At 44.9% G+C, this 15,017-nt stretch overlaps 1 pseudogene; it reads right to left on the reverse strand.

Moving 5' to 3' along the window:
* The window catches only part of LOC142151193 (uncharacterized), a 227,882-nt pseudogene that overhangs the window by 85,998 nt on the left and 126,867 nt on the right, over positions 1-15,017 (reverse strand).

Consider the following 15,017-nt stretch of genomic DNA (forward strand, 5'->3'; position numbering starts at 1 on the left):
TAAACCAGTAGCATATTTATAGTGTGCAGGTCACTTACACAATGTGGAGGTTATTTGCAAAGTGCATTCTATTCACTCTGCAAATCTATTTAGATAATCATGGGAGGGACATTTGCTGAACTCTATTTTATTGTTCTTGTACTTTTATTGTGTGTATTATGAAATGCTAAAGTAACCAAGACAAGGCTGGAACATGTTAGTATTTATATTTTTGCTAGTTTTTGTACCAGTGTGTAACGCACATATACTAAGTACTGGAAAGTCCCTAGTAACTTCACTGCTATTGCAACTGCATAGAATAAGTGAAACTGTTTAATACTCATAGCTGTACCGATAAGAAGTTCTGAAATATGTTAATACCTTTTTGTGTTAGTGATATCCGTCACCCTTAGTTTCCTTTCTATAAAAGTTGGTTTGCTGAGACACAAAGTGCCTCATCCCGGACCGTCTGTAGTGGTGCCAGTCATTTGTCTATCCAGCTCGAGCAGAGAACAGGGTCCTGATTAAACATATTGCTAAGAAATTTATTGGATGCTAAGTACCTAATTATTATCGTTTTAACTTGTTTGCAATAAAAGATTGATATTTGAGCTTTGGAGTCATGAGTCTTTGCAACATGAAAGATCCTGAGTTTCCACCAGAAACATTCCTGCATGCACACTGCAAGCAACTCAGAGGACAAGCAGACAGTGTTGGAATCCAGGTAGCCAGTGTTGGGATAGCCTGGTTGTGTGCTGTAGTAGTAAAAGCCCACACCAGGGATTTTTATCAGGGTAAGAAGCCACTATTGTTGGGGCTGAAGATAGGGGAAAAGGTGCTTTCTTCTCCAATGGTATCACCTCCCCCAGGGCGGATTTCTGTGCAGGGAAACCCACCATTTCCTCACTTAAGAGTGTCAATTCCAACATATGCTATCTGTGGATTGATGCCGAGCTTATACATAATCAAAGGAAATCTTACTGCATGCATTGCACTCGATCGGAGAACAGAATATACACAACACCATCTCTTCTGTATAGAATCTGCTCTGTTTAATGCATACCAGGTTCACATTTTTATAGCATTTCTGAAGAACTTGTTCATGTGCAAAAACAGTTGATGAATCATAAGATCAGTTTCCTGACAAGCCTGCGGTTGTACTTATGGTGCAATTTTCCAAAAAGTTTGAAGGTAGCACATTATTTGTAATAAGTTACTTCTACAAATGCCATCTTTACTTCTGCTTCTAACATCCTCTGCAAAACTTCTTACAAATTCTAAAATATATACATATATCCCTGAACATATTAAAATGTGAAGCATTCTTAAAGGTACACTACATTTCATATAAAATACATTATCAACAGTCTGTGGCAAACTGCCCTTTTTACCACAGTATATACAATAATATCTACATATATTTGATGTAGGGAAACTCTGCCCTCTTTTTCTGTCCCATTGGTGATTGACAGCAGAAATGCTGGAATCACACAGATGGGTCATAAATCAGAAAAAGTACAGACATTTCAATGTCCAGCACATGATTTTTCTAGGTCTCCTCTTCAACACCAGGGGGTAAATGTATGAAAGTCCGTTTTTTTCAACTTGCCGATAATCGGCGACTTTGCAGGTAAAATTTAAAGTGGCGATGGCTTGTAAAGTCAAACTTGCCACGATTATCGCGTTGGCGTTCCGCTGGCTGTTCCGTTGTCTACAATACAAATAGGAGGAAATCAAGTATTTTAGATTCTGTTTGCTCCATTAGGTCCAAAGATTAGTAGGAGCAACAGATAGGCAGTCAGCAAGACACGATATACTTCTTTAAAATTGAGCCAATGTTAATAGGCTAGAATTCAATTTGTCCTACGAGCTCCAGAGATCAGTAGCAGCACAGATAACAGGCGGTTTACTGGCTGCAATCCTATTACACTTAAAGATATTCAAAGATCTGGTTTGACTTATTCACTCCAGAGATCAGCAGGGGCTATATATAGGCAGCCAGCAAGATATATCATATTTATAATATGTTGCAGTATCATACTATATGCCACATAATAACTAATCTGGCATATTTATAGTCAGATGGAGTGATTTTCAACAAGATATATTCAATTAATTTATAGCCAGCCAAGAGTGCCAGTAAACCTGAGATCCTCTATTGCTCACCTGATTAGCCCTACACAGCTTAGATATAGCTTTTGCAGGATTGCAGCTTAGAATATATAGAATAATATAAATAGGCGCTATCAGTTAACCAGCCTTAGAGACTACTTCAAATGGGGAATGATCTGCATACATAAGGAGCTCCAATTTTTCTATCCTGCTCACGTTTTCCTCAATAATAAATTAGATGGTCTAGCTTAGCGGATTTTAAAGCACACAGTTGTTTTAAGGTTTATTTATTTTATATTTTGCTACAACGAACAGCTAATAAAAGTTACGTTTTATAAAAGAGTGCAATAAATCTCTTCACGGTATCATTAAACACCAGAGCATTAGTGCATCCTCTATATTCTTTTCTTTTTCATATACCTGTGAGCGTAACCAGTCTCTACAGGAAAGGCAGCTGCTATAGGTGAAGACCTCTTCCGCTAGTTCTACAAGTTTATGATGCACTGGCAGATTTTCTTCACTTCAAGTTCATTATATCCTCTTACAGGTCTGCCCTTTCCCTAGCTAAACAATCATTCTTCAAGTCTCTCATATTAGCTCAGTCATCCAACCCCTGTTGCCTCTTCGCCACTGTTGACTCCTTACTCTCCCCTTCCACCCTCCATCACTGCCACTGACTGCCACATTCTGCACCTCCATAGTTGACTCCATCATAAATGAAATCACCATCCACTTTCCTAATACCCCTCCCAGGCTTACCCCCCTCTGCCCTCCACCTATGTGCTCCTTCCGCCCCAGCTCAGGTGATAAAGTCCGCTTTCTACCACTGCCCCCCCTCAACCTGCCCCATTGATCTTGCTCCCTCCCATCTCCTTCAAACCATCTTGCTTCCTACTGCCTTCTCCCATCTTCCCCACCTCCTCAACTTATACCTCTCCACAGGTATCTTCCCCTCATCCTTCAAAAATGCTCCTGTCTCACCCATTCTAAAAAAAAATAATCTTGCCCCACCTTCTAGTCCAACCACCCCATTTCAATCCTCCCTTTTGCCTCTTAACTGCTTGATAAGCTGGTCTACACCCATCTCACTGCTTCCTCTTTGACAACTTCACCCTGATCCTTTCCAATCTGAATTCTGCTTCCTCTACTCCACTGAAACCAACCCTGACAATGGTAACCAATGATTTACTGTCTGCCAAAGGCTGCTACTCCCTGCTTATCCTCTTGGACTTTTCTGCAGCCTTTGCTACACCCTTCGCACCATTGGTTTTTTTGACACTGTCCTCTCTTGGTTCACCTCCTATCTCTCTAACTACTCTTTCTCTGTTTCTACCTCAGACTCCTCCTCCCCATCTTCCCCAATTCCCGTAGCCATCCCCCAGGGCTCCGTCCTTGGCCCTCTGCTCTTCTCTCTGTACACTTCCTCACTGGGTGATCTTATTGTCAGGCACTTATCAGTTACTTCAGCCTCCAGTTCCATGTCTATACCGATGAAACACAGATCTGTATCTCTCCAATGCCCTCCTCACTAAGGTGTTTTACTGTGTCTCTCCCATCTTCTCCTGGATGTCACAACAGTTCCTTAGACTAAACATGACCAAATCTGAACTTATAGTCGTCTCTCCCTCGTTTCCCCCCCCACCCTTTCCATCACTATTGGTAATATCCTCCTCTACCCAAGTTTGCTGCCTATCCGACCCTTCCTCTCCATTGATGTGTTATGCACATTTTGTTGCTATCCAATAACGAAGTAGCAGAATAATTCAAGCAAAATAAAAACAAGTACCGCCGTTACTTATCGCAGGCGCCCTGGATCCAGTAACAGTCACTCAGGTCTGAAGGCTGTGGTCAAAGAAGACTGGTTCACTAGGTACAGAGCCCCTGCTTATATGTAGTCAGTGAATACAGTAAAACAATGCAGATGATGTGGCTTGCTTCTATTGGTCCAGGTTTCAGGAAGGTCCAGTGTACTGCAGGTCATAGGCCAGTTCAAACCATAATATCCAAAGGTGGGGGTCATCTCTCCAGGGGATGTGCTCCGACTTTTCCACCAAGAATCCAGTTTCAACTAGTCTATTTGCATTTTACAATCAGTATCACTTTAAACATTTATTCCCTAACATCACTAACTAGAGTATGCAATGTGCGATCTCTTCGGCGAATGAACCGAACAACTGCTGATGAATAGGGGATTAAAATGATACTAAACATGACACAGTTCCTGCAACCTGAACCTTGGGTTTCACTAACATGCATATAACTTATAATACTAAACATAAACAATGCTATATTTTGACATAAATAACTATGTGTTGCAACTACAATTAATGTGTACTATTTACAAATGTGTGTGTTTGTGTGAATGTGTAAAAAAGTGTAAAAGCTGCTATTGCCACATGTTGCGGCTGTATATACCCCTTCATGCTGTAGCGTGCTCTACGCATAATTTCAGACAAAGACAACCAAGTGTGTTCGATATTAATTAAAATGACTTTATCCAATTTGCTGACTTCAACAGATGCCACCAAAACTCTCATCCATTCTCTGATCATTTTCTGCCTCGCCTACTGCAACCTCCTTTTAACTGGCCTCCACCACTCTCGTCTTGCTCCTCTTCTGTCCATACTCAATTCTACAGCGAGACTAATCTTCCTCTCTTGCTGTTCTACTTCTGCCTTCTCTCTGTGTCAAGAACTCCACTGGTTCCCGCCTCCGCTATAGAATCCTTTTCAAGCTCCTCTCCCTCACCTACAAGGCCCTCTCTAACTCCACAGCTCGTTACCTCTCCAACCTCATCTCCATTCATACTCAGTCTCACCCTCTATGGTCAGCTAACGACCTCCTCACCTCCCTTGCTGCCCCCTTCTATGGAATGATCTCCCTCATTCTATGAAGCTTTTCCCTAGCCTGCAAAACTTTAAACAATCCCTCAAAACCCATCTCTTCAGGATCGGTTGCCCTTCCTCTGTCTAACCTATCCTGTCCCCTCCTCAACCCCCATATTTATCATTCTTCACTCATCATTTTACACTTTCCTCCTTCTTCCTCCCCTCATTTCATCAGCCCTTATTCTGCTTTCCCTATAGATTTCTAGTAAATTTATAGTCAACTCACTTCCATAGTCCCCCTTTCTACTCTCCATGATTTCTAGTCTCCTCACCCCCACCCTGATATTTCCTGATAGTCTGCCCCTACCCTTAGATTGTAAGCTCCTACGAGCAGGACCCTCTATTTCTTGTGTCCTCCTCCTCGTCATGTTCCTGTTGCTTTCGGCACCCTAGCTTCATACCTCAACCTTGACACTGGGTTCCTGCATTGGTCTCCTCCCTTCCATTACTGGCTCTGGTCCTGCTATTTGCACCCACAATCCTGGGCTCAGGCCCATCTTGTGTTAGTTCACTCCATTACAGACGGTCGATCTGCCGGCTCTATACAGTGTGAAGAATTGTTTTTGGTTTTTTTTAAAAGGGTGGGGGTCCCAGCACTAGGCAAACCAGTTGGGGTTGGTGGCACTGTAGCAGGGGTACAAGCAGAGGGGTCCCCCTGCCATAATAACCAGATGCTCTTCAGCACGGGGCTGGATTTCCTAGAGAGTGGGGTCTGCAAAAAAAAAATGTGCAGGCCCCCCCTCTAGGAATACCCAGCCCAATGCTGAAAGCACTAGGGCTCTTTCTATACCACTGGGCAGTGGGTGTAGGGCAATAAAGTGTGTGTATATTTTAGAAAAAAAGTCTAGAACACTATTTTACTTTGTGGAACTACAAGTCCCAGGCACCCCAGCCTGCCATTAACAGTCTGGGCATGCTGGTGCTGTAGAACTACAAGCACCAGCATACCCATGGCAGCCAGGGCATGCTGGCACTTGAAGAACCACAAGTGCCACCGTGCCCTTACACCCAGGGCCTGCTGTGACCGGTAGTCTCAAAAAGTTAAATTTAAATAAACCACACAACCCTATTTTTAACCACATTACTTTAATAGAAAATTATAAAACCCCTAATATAATCAGACACCTCGTTAACACCACATTTATTAAGAATAATACATTCCCATATACTTAACATCTGATGTCTTCATCTGTAAACGATCCAATCTCGTAAGCTTTTACTCCAGTAATGCTTGAAACCAACTAGAACAAAACCCATAATATTCCAAAGGTCCTGCAGCTGTCCAAAAAGAAAAACCACATTCCATGTCCTGGAGTAGTCCAAAAAAATATAACTCCCCCAAAAAAATATTCCAAATGAGCTTGAAAATCATCTTCTTTACTTCAATCAAAATGCCACAAAATATTTCCTGCGCCCAAATTCAACAGGGCACAGATCTTGAGATCCGTACTTGATGAATCCAGACAATGCCTAAATACGGGCGTGTAATTCTGAGCATGGGTTGTGCTCAGAATATGTGCCCTAATGAATCAGTAACATCATCAGAGTCCTTTATAGCAACAAAGACCAACAAAGATGCAGATGATAAGTTCTTGTCATTCACATTATTGATCCTGCATGTGAAACGGCCATGGATGCTCATATGGCGGAGGAACTGCACTTTGCTGCTTGAACCTTTAAGGTGGCTAGGACCCCGAGCAGTGATGTCTCCAAGAGGAGCTCTATTATTACTATCATCCTTTATTTATTAGGCGCCACAAGATTTCCGCAGTGCCATACAGATATAAATCAGTATACAATACAGGGTGAAACAATACAGAACAATAAATAATACCAAGACTTTGGAAAACTTCAGGCACAGCTATTGTAGTTGCGTTGGAGCAGAAGAGTAAGTATAGAGACAGGAGAGAAGAGAGCCCTGCTTATAAGAGCTTATATCCCAAGGGAGGGTAAACAGACATCAGGCACAGAAGGAATTCAGTAAAGGGGATAACACAGGAGGAGAGAACAACGGGGGCAGGAGGAGAGGGGAGATGAGAGCGAGCAGAGGAGATCAAGAAAGAGTTAGGTGAATGGCTGATAGGCTTTAAGGAACAGGTGAGTTTTAATTGCGCCTTTGAAGGAGCACTGGTTAGAGGATAAACGGAGCGAAGGAGGTCGTTCCAGTGAAGAGGAAAAATCTTGGATTCTGGAGTGGGATCAGGGTTACCAGCAGAGAATCACAATCCAATAAAAAAGCCAAAGGTCACACACTGAAAGGTCTATCCAGGAGTACAGGAACACAGAACAACATGAGGTCAGGAGACTGAGCGCTATAACCGGCAGGGGAGCTAAGTCCTCCCTACCTTAAATATGGATAATGGCCAATCAAAAGTAAGCTCCATAAACATAATGGGACCCAGCTGCCATAATAACAACCCTGCTTATGCGCCCGAGTAACAGCTTATAATAGTCAATAGAATTAATTTACTCACGCGCCCGGCTGTGCTTTGTCTGCGCAAAGGCTGGGTAGAGGTGGAAGTGACGTCCCGGTCCTCACGACGACGGCCAGGACGAGTGGCAGAGAGAACAAGCGAGCCGCAGCGGCTCGTAGTAAAGCCGCGGCTGGTGACAATAGGGGGCAGTTTATTGGGATAGCTTTGTAGGTGATGGTATGGAGTTTGAACTACGATTCTGTAGGGGAAGGTGAGGCAGAAGAAGAGCGGCGTGAAAGGAAGATAAGTCTTGCAGCTGCGTTGAGTATAGAATGTAAGGGGGCGAGGTGGGAGCAAGGGAGACCGGTAAGGAGAAGGTTGCAGTAATCAAGGCGGGAGATGAGTGCATGTAGCATTTGTGGGATCTCATTAGTCTGGACATGCCAGAGCTGTACGAGATGTTGGTGGAGCACAAGGGAAAGAGATACTTGCCAACCAGCTAAAGACTTATAAAATAGTTCACCAGGACCAAACATGTGACATTCCTGGCTGCAGAATTGCACATGGCCTTGCCTTACTCAGGGACACCGTCCATTACATCAGGGACCATTTTATATATGTGGCCCTGCTCAGCCTTGGTCAGGAGAAAGCCTTTGATAGTGTTTCACAGGAGTTTATACGTGGGGAACTGCAGTCATTTGGTTTGGGAGAAATGTTTTGTTCATATGTTAAGCTTCTGTATCTTGACATTTACAGCTCAATGTGTTACGATTTTGATGCCTTAGTCAGTATTAGCACAGGCTTACCTAGGGCGCGGAGTCTAACGGCCTTCCGGTCTTCACCAAGAACCACCGCAAGGTAGTGTGGGCTTAGCTGCCGAAGAACCGCAGGTCGCGGCCCCCAGATTAGCCTACTGACGTAAGGGAGAAAGTTCTAAGTGATGGCAGGCAGACAAGAAAATAGACAATGCGGTGCAAGTACAGGCACTAACCGTTAATTCCAGGCGTAGTAGGTCTGGAACAGTAACCGGTAGATGCACGGAGGCAATGGGTGCGTGGCAGGATCCAGAGAATAGTTGGTAACACAGCCGGGTCGGTGCACAGAAGGTATCAGGTATACGGTGCCAGAGGGAGATCCAGAGAATAGTTGGTAACACAGCCGGGTCGGTACACAGAAGGTATCAGGTATACGGTGCCAGAGGGAGATCCAGAGAATAGTTGGTAACACAGCCGAGTCGGTACACAGAAGGTATCAGGTATGCGGTGCCAGAGGGAGATCCAGAGAATAGTTGGTAACACAGCCGAGTCGGTACACAGAAGATAGTCCAGTTGCGTAGTGCCAGGGATAAGCCAAAGAATAGTCAGGTCACAGCCAGGTAGGTACACAGGAGTAGGAGGAATAGGGGGGTTAACAGGGAGCAGGTTCACAGGAGTCAGGACACAGGAACTGTAGCCAGGAACAGGAAACACATTGCTCTGACACAGGCAGCATGTCAGAGCAGGGAAGATATAGGAGTTTGAATTCCCCGCCCAGGAGTCACGTGATCAGCAGCAGAGAGAACCCGGAAGTGCGGCAGCGCTATCAGAAGAAGTGCTGAAGAGATGGACACCGCTGTCAGCTCCAGCTGACAGCGCAGCGGAACGGAAAACAAGGTAAGTTCCTAACAGTACCCCCCCTTCAGGGGTGGCCTCCGGACAACCTATAAGGCTTTAGAGGGAACTTGGTATGGAATTTCTTCAACAAACTCGGGAGCATGAAGGTCTCGTGCAGGAATCCAAGAACGCTCTTCAGGACCGTAACCTTTCCAGTCAACCAGGAACTGCAAGGAACCTCTGGAAATCCGAGAATCTAGAATCTCCTTCACCTCAAATTCCTGATCTGGTGCAGAAATAGCAGCAGGAGGTCTTCTTGAAGAGAAGAATTTGTTAACAACAAGTGGTTTGAGAAGGGAAATGTGGAAGACATTGGGAATCCTCAAGGTAGGGGGTAATTTTAATCTAAAGGCCACCGGATTAATGACCTCAATGATCTTGAAGGGACCGATAAATCGGGGAGCAAATTTCCTAGAAGGAACCAACAAGCGAAGATTCTTTGTAGACAACCACACTTTGTCACCAGAAGTAAGTAGTGGAGACGGTCTTCTTCTTTTGTCAAATGCTTTTTTACTGATGGCAGAGGTGTGAAGTAATTTGCGTTTGATAAGATCCCACCTAGACGAGAAGTCCGATAGAAGGGAATCCACTGCAGGAACCCCAGAAGCGGTTAACTCTTTGAAGGGTGGAACTTTAGGATGAAATCCCTGAAGAGCAAAAAAGGGAGAAATGGAGGTAGTGTCGTGTGAATTATTATTGTGGGCGAATTCTGCCCAAGGTAATAAATCAACCCAATCATCATGTTTAGCTGAAATGAAACATCTGAGGAATTTCTCCAATTCTTGATTCGTCCTTTCCGTGAGACCATTACTTTGCGGATGATATGCAGAAGAGAAATTTAACTTAATTCCACAAAGACGAGAAAAGGCCCTCCAAAATCTTGCCACGAACTGAGTTCCTCGATCAGAAACGACAATATCTGGACAGCCATGTAGGCGGAAAATTTCTTTAATGAAGAGTTGAGCCAGAATAGGAGCAGAAGGGAGACCTTTTAATGCCACAAAATGAGCGGCTCGGGAAAGGCGATCAGTGACCACCCATACTACTGAGAACCCTCTGGAGGAGGGTAAATCTGTGATAAAATCCATGGAGAGATGACTCCAAGGTCGATCCGGAATTGGCAGAGGCTGCAGCAGACCGTATGGAGCTTGACGAGGAACTTTATTCTGAGCGCAAGTGGAACACGCCGTCACAAACTGTCGAACGTCCGAACGGATAGCCGGCCACCAATAACTACGGGAGATAAATTCCAAGGTCTTCTTTATACCGGCATGACCAGAAAAACGGGAGGCATGAGCCCATTTAAGGAGTTTAGTTTGGAGATGTGGAGGAACCAAAGTCTTCCCGTGAGGAATGATCACCCGAGTAGGAGTAGTAGCCAAAATACATTCTGGATCTAGAATAGACCTAACACTCTCTTCTTCGGTATCCATAGAATCAAAGGAACGAGAGAGAGCATCAGCTTTCTTGTTCTTGGACCCTGGTCTGAAGGTAATGATCATATTGAATCGTGAAAAAAATAAAGACCATCTGGCCTGACGGGGATTGAGGCAGGATGCAGTTTGTAGATAAAGCAGGTTCTTGTGATCCGTAAAAATAGTAACAGGAAATCTGGCTCCCTCCAAATGATGTCTCCAGGCCTCCAAGGCCAATTTGATAGCAAGTAGTTCTCTGTCTCCAATGCCGTAGTTTTTTTCGGTGGATGAGAATTTACGAGAAAAGAAGCCACAGGGAGAAAACTTTCCAGTAGAATTCTTCTGAGACAAAATAGCTCCTACTCCAGTGGAGGATGCGTCAACTTCGAGAAAAAAGGGGAAGGAAGAATCTGGCTGTTGAAGAATAGGTGCCGATATGAAGGCTTCTTTAAGATACTTGAAGGCCTCTACCGCCTCTGGTGGCCAGGTCTTAGCGTTGGCAGATTTCTTGGTCAGGGAAGTGATGGGTGCAATAACAGACGAAAACCCTTTGATAAAGTGGCGGTAATAATTAGAGAACCCAATAAAACGCTGGATGGCCTTAAGTCCAACCGGTTGGGGCCAATCAGAAATCGCCTTTAATTTCTCAGGGTCCATACGTAATCCGGAGCCAGAAACCACGTGACCAAGAAAAGGAAGATGCGTTTTTTCAAAGACACACTTGTCCACATTACAGTACAGATGATGCGACCGAAGGCGTTGAAGAATCAAGGAGACATGATGGCGATGAGTAATAATATCAGGTGAAAAAATAAGAATATCGTCTAGGTAGATGACAACAAATTGATACAGGAAATCCTGAAAAACTTCGTTAATGAAATTTTGAAAAACCGCAGGAGCGTTACAAAGTCCAAATGGCATGACAAGATACTCAAAATGCCCATCGTGCGTATTGAACGCCGTCTTCCATTCATCCCCTTGTTTAATACGGATAAGGTTGTAGGCCCCTTTCAAATCCAGTTTAGAAAAAATTGAAGCTCCCTTGATCCTATCAAAGAGTTCAGAGATTAATGGTAAGGGGTACCTATTCTTTTTCGTTATGGCGTTGAGGCCACGGTAGTCTATGCAAGGACGCAATCCGCCGTCCTTCTTTTTTACGAAAAAGAAACCTGCTCCTGCTGGTGACGAGGATTTCCGGATAAAACCCCTGTTTAAATTCTCCTTAATATATAGGGACATGGCCTCTGATTCGGGTAGAGATAATGGAAATACCCGTCCTCTAGGTGGTATCTTATCCGGCAACAATTCAATGGAGCAATCCCAAGGTCTATGAGGGGGTAACTTGGAAGCCTCCTTTTCACAAAAGACATCAGAAAACGAATGATATTGAGGAGGAATACCGGAGGGTGTTGGAAGACAGCCCATAGCGGGTCTATGAATCCTGGGAAGACATCGGGAATGACACTCTGAACCCCATGCAAGAACTTCCGGTTTCTGCCAATCTAAAGTGGGGGAGTGAAGTCTGAGCCAAGGTAGGCCTAAGATCAACGGGTTGATAGCCTTTGGAATGACTAAGAAGGAGATTTCCTCAGTGTGCAAGGCTCCAATGCGTAGAGACATGTTGACAGTTCTGTTCTTAATGGATCCTCCAATGATACGACTGCCATCTATAGCTGTAATGGCAATAGGTGGATCTAAGGGTTGCCTAGGCAATGATAACCGCTCTACAATGTCAGCTCGTAAAAAGTTCCCCGCTGCACCAGAGTCAATAAGCGCTGGAAGAGACAATTGTTTATCAGTATATTGCAGAATAACTTGGATAGAAAAACTAGAATCCATAGGAGAGAGAATGTTCATACCTAACTTAGTCTCTCCGTCATCAGTTAGGTCCGATCGTTTCCCGGGCGCTTCCCACATTGACTCAGGACATGACCGGGTTCCCCGCAATAAAGGCATAAACGATTCTTGAACCGCCTCTCTCTTTCCTCCTGGGATAAACGTGCTCTTCCCAACTGCATAGGCTCTTCCTCCGGTGTAATAGGACTTTGGAAGCGAGGAGCCAAACGGAAAGTAGATCGACGGGAACTCTCTCTCTCCTGAGTGCGTTCACGGAAACGTATATCAATCTGGTTACAGAGAGAGATCAAAGCATCCAGGGTAGTGGGTAACTCTCGGGCTGCTAGCTCGTCCTTAATACGATTGGACAAGCCTTGCCAAAATGTGGCCACTAAAGCTTCATTGTTCCAACGAAGTTCGGCCGCAATAGTGCGAAATTGAAGGGCATACTGGCCCAGAGTAAGGGTACCCTGGCGCAGACGGAGGAGTCCAGAAGCTGCACTGGAGACTCGTCCGGGTTCATCAAAGATGCATCTGAAGGTTTCCAAGAAAGTGGCACAATTATGGAGAATGGGGTCATCATGTTCCCAGAGAGGAGAAGCCCAGGCAAGCGCTTGACCAGACAATAAGGAAATAATATAAGCGACTTTAGTTTTCTGTGTGGGAAAGTTTCCGGGCAAAAGTTCGAATTGAATAGCACACTGGTTCAAGAAGCCTCGGCATTCCTTAGGATCCCCATTGAACTTGGGTGGGTTAGGTATGCGGAGTTGAGAGGTGGTGGGAGCAGATACAGCTGAACCGCTTGGAGCGGGGGCAGGCTGTGGGGCCGGAGCAGGTGGAGGATTAGGAGCTGCCACCTGAGCTGCTTGGAGCGTATCCAACCTGTTAGACAGAGTCTGCAGAATCTGTAATAACTGTTCTTGATTTTTCCCCTGTTCCTCAACCTGAGCCGCTAAGTTATCCAGTAGTACTCTCGCAGTGGGATTCCCTGTCGCTTCCATCAGTTAGATAAGGGTCAGAGCAAACTGTTACGATTTTGATGCCTTAGTCAGTATTAGCACAGGCTTACCTAGGGCGCGGAGTCTAACGGCCTTCCGGTCTTCACCAAGAACCACCGCAAGGTAGTGTGAGCTTAGCTGCCGAAGAACCGCAGGTCGCGGCCCCCAGATTAGCCTACTGACGTAAGGGAGAAAGTTCTAAGTGATGGCAGGCAGACAAGAAAATAGACAATGCGGTGCAAGTACAGGCACTAACCGTTAATTCCAGGCGTAGTAGGTCTGGAACAGTAACCGGTAGATGCACGGAGGCAATGGGTGCGTGGCAGGATCCAGAGAATAGTTGGTAACACAGCCGGGTCGGTGCACAGAAGGTATCAGGTATACGGTGCCAGAGGGAGATCCAGAGAATAGTTGGTAACACAGCCGGGTCGGTACACAGAAGGTATCAGGTATACGGTGCCAGAGGGAGATCCAGAGAATAGTTGGTAACACAGCCGAGTCGGTACACAGAAGGTATCAGGTATGCGGTGCCAGAGGGAGATCCAGAGAATAGTTGGTAACACAGCCGAGTCGGTACACAGAAGATAGTCCAGTTGCGTAGTGCCAGGGATAAGCCAAAGAATAGTCAGGTCACAGCCAGGTAGGTACACAGGAGTAGGAGGAATAGGGGGGTTAACAGGGAGCAGGTTCACAGGAGTCAGGACACAGGAACTGTAGCCAGGAACAGGAAACACATTGCTCTGACACAGGCAGCATGTCAGAGCAGGGAAGATATAGGAGTTTGAATTCCCCGCCCAGGAGTCACGTGATCAGCAGCAGAGAGAACCCGGAAGTGCGGCAGCGCTATCAGAAGAAACGCTGAAGAGATGGACACCGCTGTCAGCTCCCGCTGACAGCGCAGCGGAACGGGAACAAGGTAAGTTCCTAACACAATGTTGCTGAACAGCTGGAAGACTGACTCCTTCACCAGTTCTGTATGGGGTCAGACAAGGCTGCCCTCTTTCACCCTTTTCTATTTGTGTGTTCTATAAAGCTCTTCATAATCTGCATTAGACAGAATCCAGAGATGAGCAGGATCACCGCACTGGGACCTGATGGGCGAGAGACCCCGACATCACGGACTTCTGCGCTTAGCACTATTCAGTGACAAAACCCATCTAAAACTGCAAGAAATTTGGCCGAGCTTCAGGGGTTTTGTCTCGTTAAAGCTTATAGCAAAATGCGCGTCGGCAGACGCCATGCTCACTGTTCTATATTCTCAGACCCATAAGATTTTTATATTATAACTGACCCAGTCACTATTTGAAAGTGTGTGGAATTTCTGTACGACTGTGGAAATGATTGATTTATGCATAAGACAAACATAAGCGTGTATAAGACTGTTAGAATCTGAGCCACACCTGCACATACTAGGCAAGTGAGTTCAGTTGAGTCTGTCATATTATATAAATCAGAGAGCAAGGATCCCATACTAGGTGCATTAATTGATCAAGCAGCATGAATTTGAGAAAACTTATTGCTCTTTATCTTAACTTTAAAAAAATAAAACAAGAATACAAAAAAAGAAGAGAAAAATTCTATCTTTACGGTGTTATAATGAAACGCCTCAGTGTGCCAACTATGTAGGTGTTGATATACAGTTAAGTCCATAAACATTGGGACATCGACATAATTCTCATATTTTGGACTCTATCCACCACCACAATGGATTTTAAATGAAACA

Source organism: Mixophyes fleayi, chromosome 4, assembly GCF_038048845.1.
Source record: "Mixophyes fleayi isolate aMixFle1 chromosome 4, aMixFle1.hap1, whole genome shotgun sequence".
In the NCBI taxonomy this organism is placed as follows: domain Eukaryota; kingdom Metazoa; phylum Chordata; class Amphibia; order Anura; family Limnodynastidae; genus Mixophyes; species Mixophyes fleayi.